We start from the raw sequence: 8003 nt of genomic DNA, 5'->3' as shown, positions 1-8003 counted from the left end.
ACTTTGAAAACATCAAAACTTTTAAAGAATTAATTTTTTATCCATAAAGAAACCTTTTTTTAAATATTTCTTAAACATTCAGTAGCGTTAGAACATGCACATACAATGAAGGATACTCTGGAGATAATCGAAGTTTTATACAATATCGATGAAGTTAATGCTATTGTATTGCTATATAACATTGCTTATTCAACAACTATTTATTTTATTGACAAAGGAAGAGTACACATTCTTGATATTTCAAGGAATAAATCAAGTACATAATTGGTGAGATTAGTAGAGAATACAAGTCGAAAAACCAGCTGTCAGACAAATAAAGTACGATCTGTTTATTCATTTTTATTTTGTAACTAACAATTAATCTCGTCGAAACCAAGTTAAAATCATTCTTTGTAGATTAAAAAATGTGCGATAACTCCTCTTTTTTCAAAGAGTTACGTGTATGAATAACATCATCAAACGAATCTATGGCATAAGTTTTTGGGATAGTAAAATTAGTTTACTACCTTACTTGACCAATATTTCTTTAACTTCATATACACAAGTGAATTGACTCAGAACACGCCGAATTTGGGTTTAAATTGTTATGAAAAAAAATATCAAGTATGAGCATTAATTTTCTTTTCTGGTAAAATACCTAGTTATTGATGAAGTAATGCTATGAAGCTATAAAATCAAATTGACTTTATCATTAATATAGGAAAATTTTAATGTCTCTGAACTGCCTACAGGTGTCACTAAACATAGAAATACATTTTGCAAAATTAACAAGCCAAATATAGTTACCCTAGTGCAAACGTGTTTCTTGCCAAACTGCGCCAAACTGTGCGAAACTGGGCCAATGTGCGATAAACTAATCTGAATAACAATCATTTCGAACATTCGGCACAGATTGGCTCAGTTCGGCACAGTTTGACCCAATCTGGAATAGATTGACACAGTTCGGCACAGTATAACACAGTCAGCTGTATACAATATTGAATAAAAAATGTTTCAAAAAATTTTTTTAATTTACTTTTTTCATGTATAATTAAAGCTCCAATTCTTATAGCCATGCATAGACGAATCTTGAAGTGTGCCGTACTATGCTACACTGTGCCAAATCTATGCCAAACTGTGCCAACTTATGCCAACCTCTGCCAAACTATGCCAAACTGTGTTAAACTGTGCTACGTTGTGCCAAGCTGTACCTAACTGATCCTAGTGCTACACAATTCATCTGTATAATTATGTTCGTAATGACCCTATTTAGACACAGTAAAAGTCATTCTGACACAGTTTATCACAGTTTGGCACAGTTTGATACAGTTTGGCCCAGCAAATTATTTGCACTGGGGTACAACCAAAATAAGGATGATTCGAAAATCAAAATAACTTTTTAAGACTACAGATCAAACATGTTAGACTGAGAGCACACCGCTAATTGCATCTAGCATAACCAACCTACATGATGATTTAGGCATCAACATGATTATTTAAAAAAATAATATTCACTAGCTTTATCCTACGGAACCCACTCTACTCAAAAAATAAGACGAAGGCAGGGATTGGAGGAAGGCATTGGAGTACAATTTATGTCAGTCGGGAATAGCAGGTTTATTTAAAATGTTAAATGTTATATTAGGTATAAATACTTTGCCACAAACTAGATACCGTATTGATAAAATATTCAATACGATTAGTAATATCGAGTATCATGCTATTTGCCCACTGTGCAAAGGTTTTGTGAAAAAGTTTAATCGTAGCGATAGAAGTGCTACTTGCTCATGTGGTAATGAAATATTGCTCAAAAGTCCTTTATATCATGATTTTTTCACTATTATAAACGTAGAAAAAGATATTGCAACTGCAATAGTTGATAATGAAGATTATTATAAATCTATTATTGATGAAAGACTTAGAAGTAAAGATTACTTTCAAGATTTTAGTGATGGATTTATGTATAGAAAACTTTTAAACTCTTTACCACAGTCTGAAAAAGAATCATGTATCACTATCATATTTAACACGGACGGCTCTCCACTATTTGAAAGTTCAAAATATACACTCAGAGAGCTATTCACAACGGAGACGAGTGATGCGCAGTACGCATACAGCAGAGTACTCGAAACCACGTAAGATGGCGTGACGCCAGCTTTTGTATCGTTGCTGCCCCTCTCGTGTGCTGTGATATAGTCTCCCAACGCATAGAGTAGCTGTCCTACCGTATAGCAGTGGAGGCATGTTTTTTCAACGGTTCTGTCACTGCTATACGCCGTGACAAGTTATAACTGTACAGCAAGGTGCTTTGTACTAAGTACACGAAGTATAATATTTTAACCATCTGCTCTCTCAACGTTGGCGATCCTCTAAAATAACGTGTTCTCAAAGAAAGAAAGCATTGTTATATTATAATTATACATAATAGTATACATTTAGTCATTATTAAGTAACTTTCGTCACTATTAAATCACTTTTATGGCCTACCAGACTATTTACATACATGAATATAGCAAATACAGTATTTACCTATGAGAAAATATGGCACAGTTTTTAGAAGTAAAGTAACGTAATGCTCAGTTATATAAAAGTATATTACAATGCAACGAATACAAAAGAAATACGTGCGACATACTTAGTACAAAGCACCTTGCTGCACAGTTATAACTTGTCACGGCGTATAGCAGTGACAGAACCGTTGAAAAAACATGCCTCCACTGCTATACGGTAGGACAGCTACTCTATGCGTTGGGAGACTATATCACAGCACACAAGAGGGGCAGCAACGATACAAAAGCTGGCGTCACGCCATCTTACGTGGTTTCGAGTACTCTGCTGTATGCGTACTGCGCATCACTCGTCTCCGTTGTGAATAGCTCTCTGAGTGTAGTATTTGGCCCATACAAATAGTCATCAATGAGTTACCCTTCGAAGTTCGAACTAGAAATCCCATTGTTGTTGGCTTATGGTTTGGAAAAACGAAACCTAATATGGAAATTTTTCTTAGCCAGTTCGTATATTTAATGAATAAGTTTTCAAATGATGGAATCAAATGTACATTTACTGATGCAGAAACTCGTATTAAGGTATATTCAGTTTGCGCTTATGTTGACTCAGTTGCTAGAGCACCAATGCAAGGAATTGTCTAATACAATGGCTATTTTGGATGTGGTTGGTGCAAACATCCAGGAGTTTATCTACCTGTTGGAAGAGGTTGTAACATTAAATACATTTTATTAGACTATATTCCAGAAAATAGAACTGAGCTAGAAACCCTGCAATGTATGAAGCAAAGTTTGACAACTAGTAGATCAGTTAATGGCATAAAAACTGCAACACCTCTCATTAGGCTGGAAGGATTCCATATTGTTTCAGATTTTGTACCCGATAGTATGCATAATGTTTGTTTGGGTGTAGTTGAACAGCTAATAAATTATTGGGTAGATAGTACTAATGAACTGTATTCTTTAACAAAAGATGACATTGTCGCAATAAACAATATGTTGATAAATATCAAAGTTCCAAATAAACTTTGTCGATTATCACGTTCACTTGATGATCGAAGCTGGTGGAAAGCAAAGGAGTTTGAAAACTGGTTATTGTATTATTGTATACCAATTTTGTCCAGTTTTCCACGTATGTCCTTGTTTGTAAATCATTTCTCTTTACTGGCACATGCTTACTATTTATTGAGTAAAGACAAAGTCAGTCATATTGAAGTTAGGGTAGCTCAGTCCAAATTATTAAAGTTTGTTGCTTTGACAAAAGCTATTTACGGTCAAGTTGCTATGACATACAATGTTCATCAATTAATGCATTTGGCACAGAGCGTAATTGATTGGGATCCATTGTGGAGTCACAGTGGCTACTATTTTGAAATTGGTAACGGAAAATTGACGCAGAAAGTTCAAGCAGCAAAAGGGGTCATTTATCAATTGTGTAGAGTTCTTAACATGAAACAAGCTGAGTATATAATAAAAGAACATGTTAAAACTAAGCCGTACTCTAGACTACAAGGCTTTATTTCATATTTGGACAAAAAAGAGGCAAAAGTTAGTTTTAAGATATCACATGCTAGGTACTTTGGCACATACCAAAAAACAGAAAGTGCATGGCTTAATAGGTTAGGACTATCGGATTGCAGCCGGACATATAAAAAAATTGTGAAAGACCAATGCATCTACACATCGTGGACCAAAAGAAACTTTCGTTCTAGTAATTCGTATGCAATAGCAAAAGATTGCAAGTATATTCACCTTGTAGATTTTATAATTGATGAAATGACCAAAAAGGAAATAACATTATGTAACATTATTAACATCGACAATTTTCTTGACTCACCGATCCATCTAAAACGAGTTAATAATATTTCAGATGAAATTACTGTTATTGAAACAGACGACATCGATCGTATATGTATTCTTATTAATGCAAATAACAATTATTTTATTAGCACTTATCCAAACCTACATTCTTATAAAAAAAATATCACAACCATTGCACAATATGTAAATATAAAAAAAATCAGCTAGCAAGAGAGATACACATGCAACTTAGCCATTTTTGTAAAAAAATTAATATTCTTATGTCCTATGTAATTATTTTATTCAATAATACCGTTTTTTAACTTGTTTATTTAAAAGTCTATAATAATCTGATTGAATTATTTTGAATCAGAAATTTGATTAAAAGGTGTAATCTAATTCTCCCATGCAAGTACATTTTTTGTATAAAGTCGAAATAATTTTTTTGATCGCAAAAATGTTTCTGTAAATAATTATATCATAACTTCTTTATGGTTCTGTAATTTTTTTCTGTACAGGATACGTCATACCCCCCGTCTACGACAATCAAGTGAGATCTCATATGAGATATCAGGTGACTATCTCATGCCAAAAAACTCACCTGAGATTAAAAAAAAATATCCTCACCCAAAAAAAATTCAAAATCAATTTTACGGTATTCAAAGCTGCCCCGTTTACGATACCATTTGGATGGTACATCGAAAAACACATGTTTCAAAGTTTTTCTGTCAATTTTTAAAAATCAAATTAATTTTTCATATTTTGTGGTGGGATCTCATCTGAGAAAGTACCTGAGACCAAACCTGAGGAATTCATTTTATTTTTAAAATCTGACATGAAACACTTTTAAAGAGGTGGTTTTCGATGTATCATACGAATGGTACCTCAACGAGGCAGCTTTGAATACTCTAAAATTAATTTTTCCTTTGTAAGGATACTTTTTATGAAATCTCAGGTGAGTTTTTGGCATGAGATAGTCACCTGACATCTCAGGTGAGATCTTACCTGATTGTCATAGACAGGGTATATAAAAAAAAACACTATCTTACGAAGTAATATATTCAACAAATGTTATGGTACGTGTCACTTATGTGCATTACTATCAAACGTATTTCAGTGTGTAATAATATAAATACGTAAAGAATTCTCCTATTTCTTTATTGAGAGGACAAACTCTACCAAAATAGTATTCTTCTTTTTCAATAATTGTAGTATAAGCGTCAAGTCGTATGCTAAACTTTTGCCCGTCAAAGAACCATAACCGTAAATTATAAAAACAACTTTTGTTGTCATTTTTTGTCATCTTTCGAGTAGCTTGTGCTTGAAATAAAAAATGCACATGCATCATTGATTCTTTGGGTTAAAATATTTATTTTGGTGTACCTGTAAAGGAATATATATTTTTCAGTTGTTGTTTTTCGTGAAAAACATATTACCTTCATTATTTTTATGAAATTATAAATAATATTGTAAACAACGATTTTGTGAATCATAAATCATGTTGCGTCAAGTAGGTAGAAAAGAACGATATAATTTCTTGTTATGCATCCTATTTACACGTAAAAGTATTATTCTATATGTACATTTACAAAGATATGATAATGTGTGTTACAACTATAACGTATACGGACTTAGATATAACATATTGTAATAACACTGTTGTACAAAATTCTTGCATTTTATAAGCATTGTACTTATTATGTTGCAACAAAATTAGATTAAATACAGTTATTTATTACGCAAGTATTATTTATTTTTCCTTTGTTACCTCTGACCACCAGTTATACACTGTATCACAATTGACTTAATAGTCAAATTCTAATTCTATCTGTATTCATTATTTTAATATACTTCAGTATCAAATATTTTGAAATTGTGTCTGATAACGTATGACTTTTTTTATATTATTGTGAATGATAAGCCTTGTGAAAAACCTTTAAGCCTATTACTTTTCAACACATCAAGTTTTTTTTTTAATGCTGAAATAGTAAATCATGTAGTCTGTTGAACTTACACGATAAAGAAATTAACACGTAAGGATTGCATGTTTCGTCTTAGATGCACCTTTCATTAAAATTTACTAAATAATAAAAATCTAGATTCAGTCATACTTTTTACAAATTCGACAGCGTATATTGAATTTTTTTCAGTGTCTTACACAATATAAAGAATTACAATTACGACGTTCCGTATATTTAAAGTTTTCTATTAGTATTATACCCGATCGGAAAAACTATTTTTTTGTTCCTTTGAAATTTTATAAATATAGAATGATGGTCTCAGTTCAAAAAGTAAACAAAAAGGCATTATGAAATTGCTCCAGTTATTCGGTGTATCCTAATTATTTTACCTAATATTCATTCACGTTATATCGACCGGAGAATATTTTTTTTCTGAGTGTATGATCTATTATACCGGAATATCACAACTCTTAAAATTTACTGACTTCCACGTGGCTTATCAACTTCCATATGGTCTCCTACTTCCATATGGTTAACCTACTTCCATATGGCTTATCCATATGGATATTTGAAACAAAATTCCATATGGATTTTCCATGTGGTTCTTCCATATGGAAAATGTATATGGTTTTTTTCAATAGAGTACGCCTCTCTTAGAAGACGTATCTATAAGGGTACGTGTCCCTTGGCTTATCTGTAGGCATACGTATATGCAAGGATACGTATCTACGAAAATACGCGTCCCTTAGCTTATCTGAAAGCATACATGGCCTTAAGGATACGTATGCATGAGTATACGAGTTCCTAGGCTTATCTGTAAGCATACATGGCTATAAGGATACGTTTCCATTAGCTCACGCATCCCTTGGCTTATCTAAATGCATACGTGTCTCTAAGGATACGTATTTATAAGTATACGTGTCCCGTGGCTTATCTTGAGGCATACGTGGCTATATGAATACGTTTTTATAAGCTAATTTATTCCTTGGCTCTTTAAGGCATACGTGGCTATAAGAATACGTTTTTATAAGCTAAAGCGTCATTTGGCTTACCTGAAGGCATAAGTATACTATCATAGCTTACCTAGATTATCTTCACGCTCACTCGACGAACTTCATTAAAGTTTAAACTCTCGCGATCTTTCCTTTAGATTCATTCAGTTTGTAAAGTCTGTGTTACTCTTGATTCATACTCTCATATATTCTCGTGTATTCTATGAGTCACACGAGACAACTCAACTCTGAGTTAGTTAAACTCTGCTGAGGTGAGAAGATTTCTTTTAGCTTGGCGACGAAATGATTTAGATCTAAGAAGTTTTCATAAATAATTCGATTGTGGACATCCCCAATAATCTTCACTTTAATAAGTTTGCATGAAGAGATACTTTTCCTCCGGCTTAACGTATTTTTTGAGAGCTAGATTTTTTTTTATTTTAAATAGAAATGGGTAAGTCTCATCAAATTCTGGGATTAGATTATTTAACTCACTAAGCTTGTTGTATTCTACATTTGAGTTTTTAGTTAATCTCTTTAAGGTATTTTGATCACTCTGAAGCCTGCCAGTTGTCAAAGAGGTGTTAATTAGATCGTTGACAGAATTTAAGGTTAAATTAACATGGTGCCTTGAAGAATTAAACGGTTGCTTGTCGTCGGGGTTGTTTTTTTATTTTCATTAGTATTATTATTATTGTTTTTAAGGAGGGAGGAGGGGAAAATCTCTATAAACACCCCGACTATTTCGGTGGTAGTGTTGGATTCAC

This window comes from Copidosoma floridanum, unplaced genomic scaffold (genome assembly GCF_036245765.1).
Source record: "Copidosoma floridanum isolate Cflo_tuat_1 unplaced genomic scaffold, Cflo_Japanese_pri ptg000013l, whole genome shotgun sequence".
Classification (NCBI taxonomy): Eukaryota; Metazoa; Arthropoda; class Insecta; order Hymenoptera; family Encyrtidae; genus Copidosoma; species Copidosoma floridanum.
The sequence above is the reverse complement of the archived record's forward strand: the minus strand, read 5'-3'. Positions refer to the sequence as shown.